The following is a 17,122-nucleotide window of genomic DNA, read 5'->3' as shown; positions in this document are numbered from 1 at the left end:
ACCGATACGATTAAAATAAACTTTCTGGAGCAGCGGAGACCTGAACCAGCAACGCTGCGCTGTGGGACAGGAGTCTTAGCCCTAGGCTATAGGAGTTCTCCTTAAAGTTTTGTTTGGATTCAAACCCCTGTTCAGATACCCGCTACTAGCGTACTGAGCCGCAGCGCTATTTGTCTGATGCCTTACACGCATTCCACAATTACAAATAGCATTAGTAACTAGTGACAACAAGGAATAATAAAGGGAAGGCAACACCCCGCCCTGTATTTAGTGTACCGCTAATTAAGGTGCACCAGATGTTTCTCTGAGGTTCCGCTGGCTTTTCAAAATGGTGACCAGCCTGTGAGAAAGATGGGGGAAAATGTTATGTGCAAGATGTTGTTATTAGAAAACATTGCGGAAGTAGCCTACAGCACCTGGTATTCCCAGGCGGTCTCCCATCCAAGTACTAACCGGGCCTGACCCTGCTTAGTTTCCGAGATCAGACGAGATCGGGCGTGTTCAGGGTGGTGTGGCCGTAGGCTTTTATCCCCTATATCTGGTATTTTATGGATTTATCTATATACATACCTACACGCACTTAAATATATATATCTATATATATATACATGCACAAACATAACTATATATGTATATATACACACACACCGTAGGTAAATAAATACTGCACAGTAGATCCTTTTAATTATTATTGAGCTGAGTCCCAGCTACTGTAATAGAGCAGGTTCCCTGATTTGCAAGTAGGAAAATGCTGGGTAGAGGACTCTACTGCAGGAGGAATGTATCTATATTTCAGCAGCCTGAAGTATCGAAAAGTTACAAATCCCAGAGCTGTTGCCTAGCGACGGGGAGACCTGGGAGCCCGCTGAGTAAAGCGGGTTAACTGTTAATATACCTGGGACTTTATTTGTATTTGTCTCTGAGTATGCAAGATTAGCCCACTGGGCTATAGGAGACACTGCAAATATGAAGCCAGGTCTGTGCAGGGAGGAAATGGCCGCCAGAGTGAAACTCCTCTGGGCTATGCGATAAAATCTATATAGTGGATAACTGGATTAGTGCTGAGCCACTCTGACTATATCACATTCTCCTCAGCACCATGTGCATTAAACTCACATAAATGCCTATTACACTATAACAGTGGCCGGGGAGCGGAGAATGCTGAGCCCGCTGTACAGAGCAGGAGTTAGCTCCGCCCCCCGGCTATGGCGCCTTATTGCAAAACTAAGCGGGAAGCGAGCTGTACCCTCCGCTGGGCCTGCGAGTCACCGCCGGGGAGCGCTGAGCGCTGAGCCCGCTATACAGCGCTAGTAGAGCCCTGTATCTGCTAGCCGCCGCCGGGGAGTGTTGCGCTGAACAGAGCGCGAGTCGCCGCCTGGGAGCAGGGAGCGCTGAGCTCGCTCTACAGAGCGGGACTTAGCTCCGCCCCCTCCGTACAAGGCGCCAAATTTAAACATTGCTTTGCGCTCGAGCGGGATCCCTGTGCCGGCTCTGTGAGTCGCGCTGAGTGGGTGCGGGGGGTGCGGGGAGCTGGGGGAGCAGAGGGTTATCAGAATGACACACACCCGTTTTTCAGTCAGGGTTGTATAAACACATACTCAGCCTCCCCCAATCATCCTGTCTGTTTCTCCATGAGGAGGACAGGTAAGGATACAATAAAGTACATTACAGCCCCAGAGAGCCCTTCTGGAGTGGGTTGTACAACAATAAACAGATTGCTCTAAAAACATACATAGCCACCACAAATAAAGTATACTTCACTCACCACTGTGTTCTTGGTGGATCGGCCCCGACACACGCCGCACGCAGCGGCGTCCAGCCGGAATCTTCTGTGGTGGGGTGGTCCCGACACAAGCCGCACGCAGCGGTGTCCGACCATTTTTGATACTCACCGCTGCCATGCTGCCGGAATCTTCTGCTGGATGGAGTGGCCGCGACACGCGCCGCACGCAGCGGTGTCCGCCAACTCAGGAGAGCTCAGTGTCTCCCTCAGCCGGGGCCCATCCCTAGCCGCACGCAGCTGCGATGGGACCCCGCCGGCAGCTCCCACGGTGCAGACTGGCAGTGGCAGAGCTGCCAGTCTGTGAGTGTGTGTAAGAAAAATAAAATAATAAAGAAAAAAGAAGAAAATTCTTCAGCTAAACCCAAGTGAACCAGCTACCTCGGGCACTTAACTAAGACTGGCTTGGAGGGGAGATAGTAGGGGAGGAGCTAGCCACAGTGTGAGAATTTTTAAAGTGCCAGCTACCAATACCACCTACTATCTCCCCATTGTAACTACACTCCAGTGGCCCCTAGTGGATGAAGGAGAAATAGATTTACCGGTAAGTAAAATCTTATTTTCTCTAACGTCCTAGTGGATGCTGGGGACTCCGTAAGGACCATGGGGATTATACCAAAGCTCCCAAACGGGCGGGAGAGTGCGGATGACTCTGCAGCACCGATTGAGCAAACACAAGGTCCTTCTCAGCCAGGGTATCAAACTTGTAGAACTTTGCAAAAGTGTTTGAACCTGACCAAGTAGCCGCTCGGCAAAGCTGTAATGCCGAGACCCCTCAGGCAGCCGCCCAAGAAGAGCCCACCTTCCTAGTGGAATGGGCCTTAACTGATTTTGGCAGCGGCAATCCAGCCGCAGAATGAGCCTGCTGAATCGTGTTACAGATCCAGCGAGCAATAGTTTGCTTTGAAGCAGGAGCACCAAGCTTGTTGGAAGCATACAGGATAAACAAAGACTCGGTTTTCCTGACCCTAGCCGTTCTGGCTACATAAACCTTCAAAGCCCTGACCACATCAAGTAACTCGGAACCCTCCAAGTCAGTAGTAGCCACAGGCACCACAATAGGTTGGTTTATATGAAAGGATGAAACCACTTTCGGCAGAAATTGTGGACGGGTCCGCAATTCTGCTCTATCCGCATGGAAAACCAGATAGGGGCTTTTATGTGACAAAGCCGCCAACTCTGACACAAGCCTAGCCGAAGCCAAGGCCAATAGCATGACCAACTTCCACGTGAGATATTTCAACTCCACCATTTTGAGTGGTTCAAACTAGTGGGATTTCAAGAATCTCAACACCACGTTAAGATCCCAAGGTGCCAGGGCCGTCTTAACAGCAGTGTAGGCCCCTGGGCACAGCAATGCACTGGGCCCCCTACCCATCCTCCAGTGGTAGGGGTGAGGGGTGCTATCAGCGCAGCTTTGATGTCCTCCGGGCGGTAGAGGGTGTTCTATCTTCCGCTCAGCATGTAGGACCTGGAACAGAAATTTCTGCTAATTACTCAGTGATCGCGCCGAGACCAAAAAAAAGTGGGTCCCAGGGACCCCTCACTTTTAAAAATTGGGGTCCTACTTGTCCTTTTCTGGGTCCCATCGGAATGAAGGTTTTAATTAGTCTAATTAATGATTCAAACATAAAAACACAAACTTGATTTGGACACTACAAAAGGGGTGCAAGGGGGAGGATGGGGTGACGATGCTGCTGGGCTGTGTAGCATACAGGACACCCCGCACTTTAGATGTAATTAGACATTTTGGTGACCTTGTGGCAGAAAGAGAATTGGTTCTCCCGCACTGAGACTGAAAACCGCGACAGTGAAATTTTTTAGGGGTGTAGCTTCGTGGGGAAGGGGCGTGGTCACATAATAGTACCAATTCACATTATTCCACACAGTAGTGCCGCTTATACACATTGCACCAGGTAGAACCTCCTATACACACTGAGCCAAGGAGAGCACGTTATTCACATTGCACCAGGTAGAGCACGTTATACACATTGCGCCACACATTGCACCAGGTAGAGCACGTTATACGTATTGCGCCAGGTAGAGCACGTTATTCACATTGCGCCAGGCAGAGCACGTTATTCACATTGCGCCAGGTAGAGCACGTTATACGTATTGCGCCAGGTAGAGCACGTTATTCACATTGCGCCAGGCAGAGCACGTTATTCACATTGCGCCAGTCAGAGCACGTTATTCACATTGCGCCAGGCAGGGCACGTTATTCACATTGCGCCAGGCAGAGCACGTTATTCACATTGCGCCAGGCAGAGCACGTTATACACATTGCGCCAGGCAGAGCACGTTATTCACATTGCGCCAGGTAGAGCACTTAACAATTATATGATTAAAAAACAGGACAACATTATTAAATAATACATTTTCTATATGTAATGGCTTTATGGTGCCGCTATAATAGAGCCCCAGACTGGATTTAGACACTACAAAAGTGTTGTGGCGGAGGGAGGGTGACAATGCTGCTGGGCTGTTATCATATCGGAAGTATGCATTCAGGATCCTGGCTGTCGGGATCCCAGCAGCCGTAATACCGATGCCGAAATCCTGACAGCAGCCACAATACCAACGCTGGCATCCAGAGGTGATCAGGATCCTGGCAACGATATAGCGACAGTCAGGATCCTGAAGGGAAGTATGCACTGCCGCCACTGGTTTAGCGTGCGGATGGGAAGGGGGGGGGGGGGTTAGGATATGGTGTTGGGGAGGGTTAGGCTGCAGAGGGGGGGGGGTATAAGTGTTAGGCACTAAGGGGGTGGGTTAGGTTTAGGCTGCGGGAAACGGAGGGTTAGGGGTGGGAGGTTAGGGTATCCTCTGCACTCGTCACTCTTGTCGGCTTTGCTGCGATCGGGATGCTGGTGTCGGTATACTAAATGCCAACATCCTGACGACGACTTCGGACACTTGGTACAACCACTGGATTTGAGTCATGCTGCCTGTAATTTATGTGCTGACTGATCAACTTCAGTGACACTCACTGTGCTGGCTGCCTTTACAGTAACCAGCGGCAACCAGCAGTAACCAACAGCAACCAGCAGTAACCAACAAAGGCAGCCAGAACAGTGAGTGTCACTGAAGTTGATCAGTCAGCACATAAATTACAGGCAGCATGACACGAATCCAGTGGTTGTATCAAGGGTCCTGTATGCTGCACAGCCCAGCAGCACTGTCACCCTCTCGCCTCACCCCCACTCCATACCACAAAAATGTTGCGTTTAACACCTGTTTGCAGGCGCCATGCAGCCCCCATCTCCGCCATCCCACCGATATGAGCAGCCCCCCAGCCGCCACCGCAAGTCCAGCTCACCCCTCCGCACAGCAAGCACAGTCCCCGGTCACCGGCGTTCAACATCCCCGCAGCACAGTGTGTAGCGCACCGCAGAGCCGTCCTCACTGTCTGTCCGGCTCCGAGAAGCTCCAGCGGGTGATCGGCGGGGGGGGGGGGGGGCGTCCTCACTCTGTCCGGCTCCGTGAAGCTCCAGCGGGTGATCGGCGGGGGGGGGGCGTCCTCACTCTGTCCGGCTCCGTGAAGCTCCAGCGGGTGATCGGCGGGGGGGGGGGGCGTCCTCACTCTGTCCGGCTCCGTGAAGCTCCAGCGGGTGATGGGGGGGGTGATGTGTGTGCGCGGTGTAGGGGGCGGGGCCTTCTGGGTGCATGCGGATAGAGAGATGCGGCGGCGATTGGATGAGGAGGCGCGGCGGTGATTGGATGAGTAGACAGAGTCTCCTATTGGTGCAGTGATACACAGCGCGTCCTATGGGACCCGCTCATTTTTTAAAACCGGGTACGTCTCTTCCTGTAGCGCGTAAAAACACGCTATAGCGCGTATTTTGCGATCACTGTTACTCCTTTACTGCACAGATGGGGCTAAACTGTAGAAGGGGGCATTGGGCTGAATGAAGAGGCCCTGGTACATAACTTCCAGAGTGGTATGGGGTGTTTAATATGTAGGGGAGGGGTGGATAGTGCAGTGGGCTTAATATTTATGATTTTCGGTGGGAGGGCAGCTTGCTTGACTGCAGATATCTCAAGTTCCTGAAAATATATTTCTTAGCTTTGAATGGGATAAAAAAACTAGAGAGTCCCACCTTTCAGAAGGTTCTGGGGACTTGTGAATCAGACTTCAGTAGCCAGAGCAATTCACCCAACGAAAATCTAAAACTTCATATTAGGCATGTGGAGCTGGAGCAGGGACCAGCTGCTTGAAGGCTGATATCTCTGGTTCTGGGCATAGTAGAGACAAGCTGCCAGTGTCCACCAAAAGGGGAGAGTCACAGATTTTGGCTTATACCCTCAGAAATACTCTAAGTCAGACAGAACCCGAGATATCAGGCTGGGAAGTGCAATTAACAGGCTTGGCTGGGGACCACTGCTTTCAAGTCAGATATCTCCGGTTCCCCAGGGCCGATTTTCAAAAATCCGGTACCCCTGGAAAGAGGGGACCCTCAGCTATCAGCCTAGGGCCCTTATACTCCTGGGGCCCTTGGGCAAGAGCCCATCGAGCCCATACGAAAAGACGGCCCTGCAAGGTGCCACTGGAGGCACAAAAGGGGGCTGAATATGCAGCACTCCCTTTACAAAAGTCTGAACTTCAGGTAGAGAAGCCAACTCTTTGTCAAAGTCAGAAAAATATCCCTATACACGCTGCCATATTTGCACCTCATGCTGGTCCGTGCTGCGCATGCGTGCGCTTTCCCGTGATAGCGCATACCCGCTGATGCGTGCACCCGCTCGCATCGGTATGCGTATTTACGGTAAAGAGTATGTAGTCGTAGCGTGCGACCCAATCGTTACATATTTTCACAATTAATGTAGTTTGTAGATCATGGTCCCTTTGATAGTTTCTGAAAGTTTGGTTAATATAGAATGTCCCTGAGCTGAGGAATCCCTCTTTGTATTGTAGGAAGGGTCTGACAGGAATCATACAGCAGTGTTTGGTACCCATCGGAAGAGTATTTAATTAGCAATATTCCGGTGTTGGTTTGGAACGTATTAATCGCTCGTGCGAATAGTTATGGACATAAGAAGTTTATGTCCATTTCTATTATTTACTCATACTCAGGTATGCGGCGGGAAACCTAGTTTCCCACCCACCTGAGCTGTTTGAAATAGTCACAGCCCACCTGTATGAATCAACCTATGACCTTTTGTTATGATACAGGGCCGAATTCCGACGTCCAATGGACAATGGGATTGTAGGGACTATGAGATTGCATTGTGTGAGGGGCATAAATAGGCAGGCCGACCATATCCAACTTCTCTCTCATCAACGGTTTTCTGCTGATAACCGGGAGCTGGATATCGAGGCGCATGCGATCATACCCTTTGTGCGTAAGTTTCTCTCCGTAATCATTGTCTTACTGTGAGCCAATTTCTCTCATCTCTCTCCATTTCTCTCTCTCTCTCTCCTTTCTCTCACATCTCCCCTAGACTAGTATTGAATTGTATTAGATAGTATTGTATTTTGGTTAGGAAGTCTCTGTTATATTGTAGTGTATCATTTGTACTGTTATCCCCTTTTACAAGTATATTAGATATAATACAGTTAATAGGCTTTGGACCCTAAACCAGTATCTGTGTATTTCCTATAGAGTTAAGTGTTCACTTGAGCGTCGGAGACGCTCAAGCAGCTTTGTAGTTAGTCAGGTTACACAAGGTTGCACTTACACCCTGTATTCACATTAAGGTATTCTGTGTATTTCATTGGTATAAGGTTTAGACATAAAGGTATAGCGTTGTGAGCGTCAGCGCCGCTGGTGATCTCCTCGTGGTCTCGAGCGTCCGCTACGCCATAGCGAATCATTACTCTAGTCATAGCCCTTAACGTGCTGTCCTGTGATCGCTGGGCCGTGAGCGAACGTGACGCTTGAGCGTCTCGCCTACGGCGGAGCGATCGTTACGCAACCAGCGTACCCGTATGGTACTTTTTAAATAAACAGCGTACAGTGTTCTTAGACTTCATAAAGGGTTGTTTATACGACAAAGGAATTTAGCATTGTCATCTTTTTGAAAGAAAATGGATAGGGCCGAAATCTGGACCTTAATGGAACCCAATTTTAGGCCTAAATTCACTCCGGACTGTAGGAAGTGAAGGAAACGGCCCAGCTGGAATTCCTCCGTAGGAGCATTCCTGGTCTCACACCAAGCAACATATTTTTGCCATATACGGTGATAATGTTGAGCTGTCACGTCCTTCCTAGCCTTTATCAGCGTAGGAATGACCTCATCCAGAATGCCTTTCTCTGCTAGGATCCGGCGTTCAACCGCCATGCCGTCAAACGCAGCCGCGGTAAGTCTTGGAACAGACAGGACCCCTGTTGCAACAAGTCCTGTCTTAGAGGAAGAGGCCAGGGGTCCTCGGTGAGCATTTCTTGCAGATCTGGATACCAAGTCCTTCGTGGCCAATCTGGAACAATGAGTATTGTTCTCACTCCTCTTTTTCTTATTATCCACAGCACCTTGGGTATGAGAGGAAGAGGAGGAAATACATAGACCGACTGGAACACCCACGGTGTCACCAGGGCGTCTACAGCTATCGCCTGAGGGTCTCTTGACCTGGCGCAATACCTCTGTAGCTTTTTGTTGAGGCGGGATGCCATCATGTCCACCTGTGGCAGTTCCCACCGACTTGTAATCTGTGCGAAGACTTCCTGATGAAGTCCCCACTCTCCCGGGTGGAGGTCGTGTCTGCTGAGGAAGTCTGCTTCCCAGTTGTCCACTCCCGGGATGAACACTGCTGACAGTGCGCTTACGTGATTCTCCGCCCAGCGAAGAATTCTGGTGGCTTCCGCCATCGCCACTCTGCTCTTTGTGCCGCCTTGGCGGTTTACATGAGCCACTGCGGTGATGTTGTCTGACTGAATCAGAACCGGTTGGTCGCGAAGCAGGGTCTCCGCTTGACGTAGGGTGTTGTATATGGCCCTTAGTTCCAGGATGTTGATGTGAAGGCAAGTCTCTTGACTTGACCACAGACCTTGGAAATTTCTTCCCTGTGTGACTGCACCCCAACCTCGGAGGCTTGCGTCCGTGGTCACCAGGGCCCAGTCCTGAATGCCGAATCTGCGGCCCTCGAGAAGGTGAGCGCTCTGCAGCCACCACAGGAGTGACACCCTGGCCCTGGGGGATAGGGTGATTAACCGATGCATCTGAAGATGTGATCCGGACCACTTGTCCAGTAAGTCCCATTGAAAAGTCCTCGCATGGAACCTGCCGAAGGGAATGGCCTCGTATGATGCCACCATCTTTCCCAGGACACGAGTGCAGTGATGCACTGACACCTGTTTTGGTTTTAATAGGTTCCTGACCAGTGTCATGAGTTCCTGAGCTTTCTCCATCGGGAGATAAACCCTTTTCTGGTCTGTGTCTAGAATCATGCCCAGGAAAGGCAGACAAGTCGTAGGAACCAACTGCGACTTTGGAATATTTAGAATCCAGCCGTGTTGCCGTAACACTTCCAGAGAAAGTGCTACGCTGATCAGCAACTGCTCTCTTGATCTCGCTTTTATGAGGAGATCGTCCAAGTATGGGATAATTGTGACTCCTTGCTTCCGCAGGAGTACCATCATTTCCGCCATTACCTTGGTAAATATTCTCGGTGCCGTGGAGAGACCAAACGGCAACGTCTGAAATTGGTAATGACAATCCTGTACCACAAATCTGAGGTACGCCTGATGAGGTGGATAAATGGGGACATGAAGGTAAGCATGCTTTATGTCCAGAGACACCATAAAATCCCCCCCTTCCAGGATTGCGACGACTGCTCTGAGCGATTCCATCTTGAACTTGAACCTTTTCAGGTATATGTTCAGGGATTTTAAATTCAATATGGGTCTGACCGAACCGTCCGGTTTCGGGACTACAAACATGGTCGACTAATAACCCCTTCCTTGTTGAAGGAGGGGAACCTTGACCACCACCTGTTGAAGATACAATTTGTGAATTGCAGTTAACACTATTTCCCTCTCGTGGGGGGAAGCTGGCAGGGCCGATTTGAGGTATCGGTGAGGGGGCATCTCCTCGAATTCCAGCTTGTATCCCTGAGACACAATATCTATTGCCCAGGGATCTAACTGGGAGTGAACCCACTTGTGGCTGAAATTTCGAAGACGTGCCCCCACCGGGCCTAGCTCCGCCTGTGGAGCCCCAGCGTCATGCAGTGGATTTTGTAGAGGCCGGGGAGGACTTCTGTTCCTGGGAACTAGCTGTGTTGTGCAGCTTCTTTCCTCTGCCCCTGCCTCTGGCAAGAAAGGACACACCTCGGACTTTCTTGTTTTTCTGTGATCGAAAGGACTGCATTTGATAATACGGTGCTCTCTTAGGCTGTGAGGAAACATATGGCAAAAAATTTGACTTTCTAGCAGTAGCTGTGGAGACCAGGTCCGAGAGACCCTCCCCAAACAATTCATCACCCTTGTAAGGTAAAACCGCCATATGCCTTTTTGAGTCGGCATCACCTGTCTATTGCCGAGTCCACAGGACCCTTCTGGCAGAAATTGACATAGCATTTATTCTAGAACCCAGTAGACTAATGTCTCTTTGAGCATCTCTCATATATAGGACAGCGTCTTTAATATGCCCCAAGGTCAACAATATAGTATCCTTGTCTAAGGTATCAATTTCCTCAGACACGGTATCCGTCCATGCTGCTACAGCACTACACACCCAGGCCGACGCGATTGCCGGCCTCAGTAAGGTACCTGAATGTGTCTAAATGGACTTCAGGGTAACCTCCTGTTTGCGATCCGCAGCATCTTTGAGGGTAGCCGTATCCTGTGACGGCAGGGCTACCTTCTTGGATAAGCGTGTTAAAGCTTTGTCCACCTTAGGGGAGGATTCCCAGCGTAACCTGTCCGTTGGCGGGAAAGGATACGCCATTAAGAATCCTTTTGGAAATCTTCAGTTTTTTATCTGGAGATTACCAAGCCTTTTCACATAACTCATTTAGCTCGTGTGAGGGGGGAAAGGTTACCTCCGGCTTCTTTTCCCCATACATATGTACCCTCTTGTCAGGGACTGGGATTTCCTATGTGATGTGCAACACATCCTTAATTGCTATAATCATATAACGGATGGATTTAGCCAATTTTGGCTGTAACTTTGCATCATCGTAATCGACACTGGAGTCAGAATCCATGTCGGTATCTGTGTCAACAATTTGGGATAGTGGGCGCTTCTGAGACCCTGACGGCCTCTGCGACATAGGATCAGGCACGGGTTGGGACCCTGACTGTCCTGAGGCTTCAGCTTTTTCTAACCTTTTACGCAAGGAATTAACATTATCATTTAAAATCTTCCACATATCCATCCAATCAGGTGTCGGTGCCGTCGGCGGAGACACCACATTTATTTGCTCCCGCTCTGCTTCCACATAGCCTTCCTCACCAGACATGTCGACACACCACACACACAGGGAATGCCCTTTTTGAAGACAGTTCCCCCACAACGCCCTTAGGAGAGACAGAGAGAGAGAGAGTATGCCAGCACACACCCCAGCGCTATAAACCCAGGAATAACACAGTAACTTAATGTTAACCCAGTAGCTGCTGTTTATATATTGTTTTTTGCACCTAATTATGTGCCCACCCTCTCTTTTTACCCTCTTCTACCGTGTATCTGCAGGGGAGAGCCTGGAGAGCGTCCTCTCAGCGGAGCGGTGGAGAAAAAATGGCGCTGGTGAGTGCTGAGGAAGAAGCTCCGCCCCCTCGGCGGCAGGCTTCTGTCCCGCTTAAATATGCAATTTTTGGCGGGGGCTCATACATATATACAGTGCCCAGCTGTATATATGTTTAACTTTTGCCAAAAGAGGTCCCAAATGCTGCCCAGGGCGCCCCCCCCCCCTGCGCCCTGCACCCTTACAGTGACCGGAGTATGTGAGGTGTGTGGGAGCGATGGCGCACAGCTGCAGTGCTGTGCGTTACCTCAGTGAAGAACGGAGTCTTCTGCCGCCTGTTAAGTCTTCTTTGCTTCTCATACTCACCCGGCTTCTGTCTTCCGGCTCTGCGAGGGGGACGGCGGCGCGGCTCTGGGATCGGACGGCGAGGGTGAGATCCTGCGTACGATCCCTCTGGAGCTAATGGTGTCCAGTAGCCTAAGAAGCAGGACCTAGCTTCAGAGAGTAGGGCTGCTTCTCTCCCCTCAGTCCCACGATGCAGGGAGTCTGTTGCCAGCAGAGCTCCCTGAAAATAAAAAACCTAACAAAATACTTTCTCTCAGCAAACTCAGGAGAGCTCACTGAAAAGCACCCATCTTGTCTGGGCACAGTATCAAACTGAGGTCTGGAGGAGGGTCATAGAGGGAGGAGCCAGTGCACACCAGAACCTAAATTCTTTCTTAAAGTGCCCATGTCTCCTGCGGAGCCCGTCTATCCCCATGGTCCTTACGGAGTCTCCAGCATCCACTAGGACGTTAGAGAAATGCGAGTTAGACCAGTCGGGACTAAATACCAACGTACAAAGATTTTAAAGGAGTTTTCTCTATGCCTAATTGAGTTAGTTGAGGACACCAAATTCTGCCTTATCTGATCCCAGGTACCGGGCCCCATTTGTTCCTGTAAGTCAGTTTCAAGGACACTTCGTGGGGAGCCAATGAGGGTAAGTTATAAAGGAGAAGGCGATAAATTGTTGATATAAGACCCTTAGAGGAAGAACGAAGGTAACACAGTGATTCTATGGTGGTCTTTACCACGGGTCTATGTGAGTGGAGCGATGCTAAATGAAAGCTACGGAGCTTTAGGTATTGGAATAAGCACTGAGTGGGCAGATTATATTTATCCTTTAGCTCTGCAAAAGACGGAAATGTACGCAAAAGAGCAATGTTGGTTCTGAAAAGTAAATCTTTACAAGGCCAGTGTCAGTGGCGTAACTACTGCCCCCGCAGCCCTCGCGGTGGCTTGGGGGCGAGGGGCTGCGGGGGCGCCACTGATTTACAGCAGACTGACATGCGGACGAGCGTCCGCATGTCAGTCTGCGGTCTCCTTCCCTCCGCCGCTTGTTGGAGGGACACGGAGGGCACAGCGCCTCCCTGTGTCCCTCCTGCATCATCTCCGGCGGCCGCGGGTCTAATAGGGGGAAGTGCCGTCCGTGAGCTCTAATTGGCTAACGAACCGGCACTTCCCCCTATTAGACCCGCGGCCGCCGGAGATGATGCAGCAGGAGGGACACAGGAGAGGCGAGCTGTGCCCTCCGCGTCCCTCCAAAAAGCAGCAGCAGCAGCGGCGCGGGGGGGGGGAGAATATCTGGCACTGGGGCATATATGGCACTGGGGGGGGCGGAATATCTGGCACTGGGGGCATATATGGCACTGGGGGGGAATATCTGGCACTGGGGGCATATATGGCACTGGGGAGGAATATCTGGCACTGGGGGAATATCTGGCACTGGGGGGGAATATATGGCACTGGGGGGGAATATATGGCACTGGGGGCATATGTGGCACTGGGGGCATATGTGGCACTGGGGGGGTATACCTGGCACATGGGGGGGGGGGCTATATTTGGCACTGGGGCATGTGAGTACCTGGCACCGTGGGGGAATATCTGGCTCTGGGGACATATGTGGCACTAGGAGCACAGCCCTAGCAACAAGGACTACCTCCTAGCAACGAGCATGACACCCAGTGCATGAAACACCTGGCAACGAGCATGACACCCAGTGCATGAAACACCTGGCAACGAGCATGACACCCTGAGCATGAAAACCCCTGGCACCGTGCATGGAACCAAGAGCATGAAACCCCTGGCAACGAGCATGACACCCAGTGCATGAAACCCCTGACAACGAGCAGATAATTGAAAAGTAATTAGAAGCCTTACTGTAGGACTTAATGTGTAATGGGCATTACGGTGTGTGGCATAATGTATCACGGACATTGCGGTGTGTGTCATAATGTGTCACAGGCATTACGGTGTATGGTATACTATATCGCGGGCATTGTGATATGTGGTATGTCTCAGGGTCATTGCAGTGTGTGGCATAATGTATCACGGACATTGCGGTGTGTGTCATAATGTGTCAGGCATTACGGTGTGTGGTATACTATATCACGGGCATTGTGGTATGTGGTATAATGTCTCAGGGTCATTGCAGTGTGGCATAATGCATAACTGGCGTTGCGGTGTGTGGCATAGGGTATAACGGGCAGGGCATTGCGGTATGTGTCACAGGCATTACGGTGTATGGTATACTATATCACGGGCATTGTGGTATAATGTCTCAAGGTCATTGCAGTGTGTGGCATAATGTGTCACAGGCATTGTATGTGCTATAATGTATCGGGCATTGCAGTGTGTGGCATAATGTATCACGGACATTGCGGTGTGTGTCATAATGTGTCACAGACATTGTATGTGCTATAATGTATCAGGGGCATTGCAGTGTGTAGCATAATGTATAACGGGCATTGCGATTCCTGTCATAATGTGTCACAGGCATTACGGTGTGTGGCATAATGTGTCACAGGCATTACGGTGTGTGGCATAATGTGTCGGGGACATTACAGTGTGTGCATATTGTGTCATGTGCATTATTGTGTGCGGCATAATGTCTAAGGGCCATTGCAGTATGTGGCATAATGTATACTGGGCATTACTATAAGGAGGAAAAATGACAAATAATGTAAGGGGCATGAATCAGGATTATTTTTCTTTCCTGTGGTGGCCAACGTATGGGCGTGCAGGTTGCAAAACTGGGGTATAAGGTAGTCTTTTCCTGCAATGCCACGCCCATTTATGCGAAACCACGCCCATTCCAACGAAACCACACCCCTTTTTGCCGCGCGCCTTCGGCGCACGCATATTTATCCCTTTCTTGCTCCCAATTATGGAGCATGAGGGGGGGGGGGCGCAGAAGAATTTTTTGGCTTGGGGGAGAAAAATTTCTAGTTACGCCACTGCCCAGTGTTTAAAAGTTTGCCTATCTCTACCCTCAGGGAAAGCCGGGTTATCCCAAAGGGGTAAGAGAGGGGGGGAAACTATCTTGTAAATCCTACATAATCTATCCCATAGTAACACAGTGAAGGCATTAGAAGGGAAGGTAGACCAGCACAGAGGTCTCCGGTTGCAAATCTTACTTGATATGTATAGAAAAACGAAATGAAAACATTTTCCATTTGCACCAAACATCCTATATTAAATCAGCTTGATATTAATCCCATGATTATAATATTGTATTGCTATTACTAATTTCAACAAGTTAATAAAGCTATGCCAAGAATGTAATTTTCATTTTTCTACTGTCATTTGGTTTGCTTTAAATTTGAAGTACAATTATAACCAGCATACAAGGCTACTTCAGCACAGATAATTACACTTCAGTTATTCTCCATCTAGAACTGTCTACATATATACACAGTCAAAGTGGTTGACTTGCTACCCACCTTTGAAGGAGATACAGCTCTCATTTTTGGCAGGCAGCATGGTGTAAAACGACCACCTAATTTTGGACTACTGATCGACTTTATATATGTAATCAGGGACCTCTTAGCTCCAGGGAAAGGAAAGACGGGCGTTTAAAACTGGTCTCTTCGCGGACAGAACTGGGGTGGAGCCTTTAGAAAAATTTCCTGCTCCTGATGGGCTGTTCAGTTCCAGACCAGCTGACAGGAAATTGGACTGTGTTGATTAACACAGTCCAACGTCATCAAGAAAAAATAAACAATTTTATTTGTAAACGTTGGCTGCTATCCTGACAAATCAGACTGTAACCAAAGTCATTTTGTAAGCATTATCCTAAAGGTGTAAATGTCAACTAAATATAGCAGTATAAAAGTATAACAGTATTTATGATGATAATTTTGAATTCATAATCCCACTGCCATAGTTTTCAGTATTTTGTGTCAATATTATAACCCGCTCACAACAGGAATTTATGGGACTCCCCACTGTCCCAATTGTTGCGGGGCAATTCAGTTTATTGAGCCCTGTCCTGCTGTCCCTCCCACGGGTCGCAGTGAACTGTGGGGAGCAGCAGTGAGTAGATGCTGTGCACATGCGCACATCATCTATTCAAGGGAGACAGAGCGGCTGGGGGCATGGTCAGCAGCGCACAAAGCTCTGGGCATGCCCCCACAGTGTCGAAAATGGGAGGCGTGGCTCGCAATGGATACATTCCCACAAAGCCAGACCCCCAATTTGGGAGCGCAGCTTAGAGGGAGATGTACTAAGCCTTGGAGAGAGATAAATGGAGAGAGATACAGTACCAGCCAATCAGCTCCTGCCATTTCTCAGAAATAGCCTGTAAAATGACAGGAGACTATTGTATGGCAATTTGTCTCTTTCCATGCTTTGATAAATATCCCCCTACATATTTTTTTAACTGCCTCTATGAATAAATGATGAAATAATGATCACTGATGTAGTGCTTTTTGGATGTTCACCCCTCCTGCAAGGTCATCGAAGAGAGTTGGAAAAGATAATCACCAACCATAGCTACAACAAGCAGCAAAGTTCCACAGCGTTCTATAATCGGGGGCATATGAAAATAAGAATGATTACAAAATACAGAACAAGGGAACAGGAACAAGCTGGATGTCAGCCAGCATGAGAAATAAAAACAAGTATTTACAAAGAGACTACTTTTACAATGAACAAATAATTTACAACTTAATGTATCACTTTCTGCTTCCAATCTGGAGGTAAGCCAATCCAAGCCAAACCTGTGCGCTGGAGCAAAGGCATGGAGCATACTGCATATGAGACGCAACAAGAGTGGCACAGAGACCAGGCAGAAGATGAGGATGTGTGGAAGGACAGGATTGGAGGAGATAACAAGAGGATAGAGGGTCCTGCTCATGAGAGTCTACAATTTAAAGATATACTGTATTGAGTACCCTCTTTTTATTAAATATGTTGTATAATATGCCCTCTTGAACAGGTTTTCTATATTGTATAGTGTATACAAATTGGGACAATGTTGTACATTTTTACAGTCATTGGGGGGTATTCAATTGTTTGAAATGTCAGTTGGGTGTCTGTTTTTTTCCTGTCTATTAGATAGGAAAAAACAGACCACCAACTGACTTTTCAAACAATTGAATACCCCCTTTATGTTTGTGTTGTTGGGTTACTATGTAGGTCTTAGCGGGCAATAATCTTGTCTTGCTTTTATTATTTTAGTCTGGTAAGCCGTGCTATTTCTGATGGCTATCAGTGAGTACAGAAATATTGTATGCTAAATTTCCTGTTTTAAGTAATAAAAGCGATGGCATTGTCATTACTGTAATGTACATGGGCAGTAAGATTGGTATAATGGTTAGCATTATTGCCTCCCCACCCTGAGGTCATGAATTACATTTCTGACCAAGACATTATCTGTGTGGATATGTTTAATATAGAAG

At 48.9% G+C, this 17,122-nt stretch overlaps 1 protein-coding gene and 1 non-coding gene across 2 annotated transcripts in view; both read right to left on the bottom strand.

The window, feature by feature from the left end:
- The window catches only part of DIPK1A (divergent protein kinase domain 1A), a 293,300-nt gene that overhangs the window by 224,738 nt on the left and 51,440 nt on the right, over window positions 1-17,122 (bottom strand). The window lies entirely within an intron of this gene.
- LOC134961626 (5S ribosomal RNA) lies at window positions 405-523 on the bottom strand. Its single transcript, XR_010187939.1, has one exon. It is a non-coding gene; the product is annotated as a 5S ribosomal RNA (ribosomal RNA).

Source organism: Pseudophryne corroboree, chromosome 9 (assembly GCF_028390025.1).
Source record: "Pseudophryne corroboree isolate aPseCor3 chromosome 9, aPseCor3.hap2, whole genome shotgun sequence".
Taxonomy (NCBI): domain Eukaryota; kingdom Metazoa; phylum Chordata; class Amphibia; order Anura; family Myobatrachidae; genus Pseudophryne; species Pseudophryne corroboree.
Note: the sequence above shows the minus strand (reverse complement) of the source record. Positions and strands in the feature narration are given on the sequence as shown.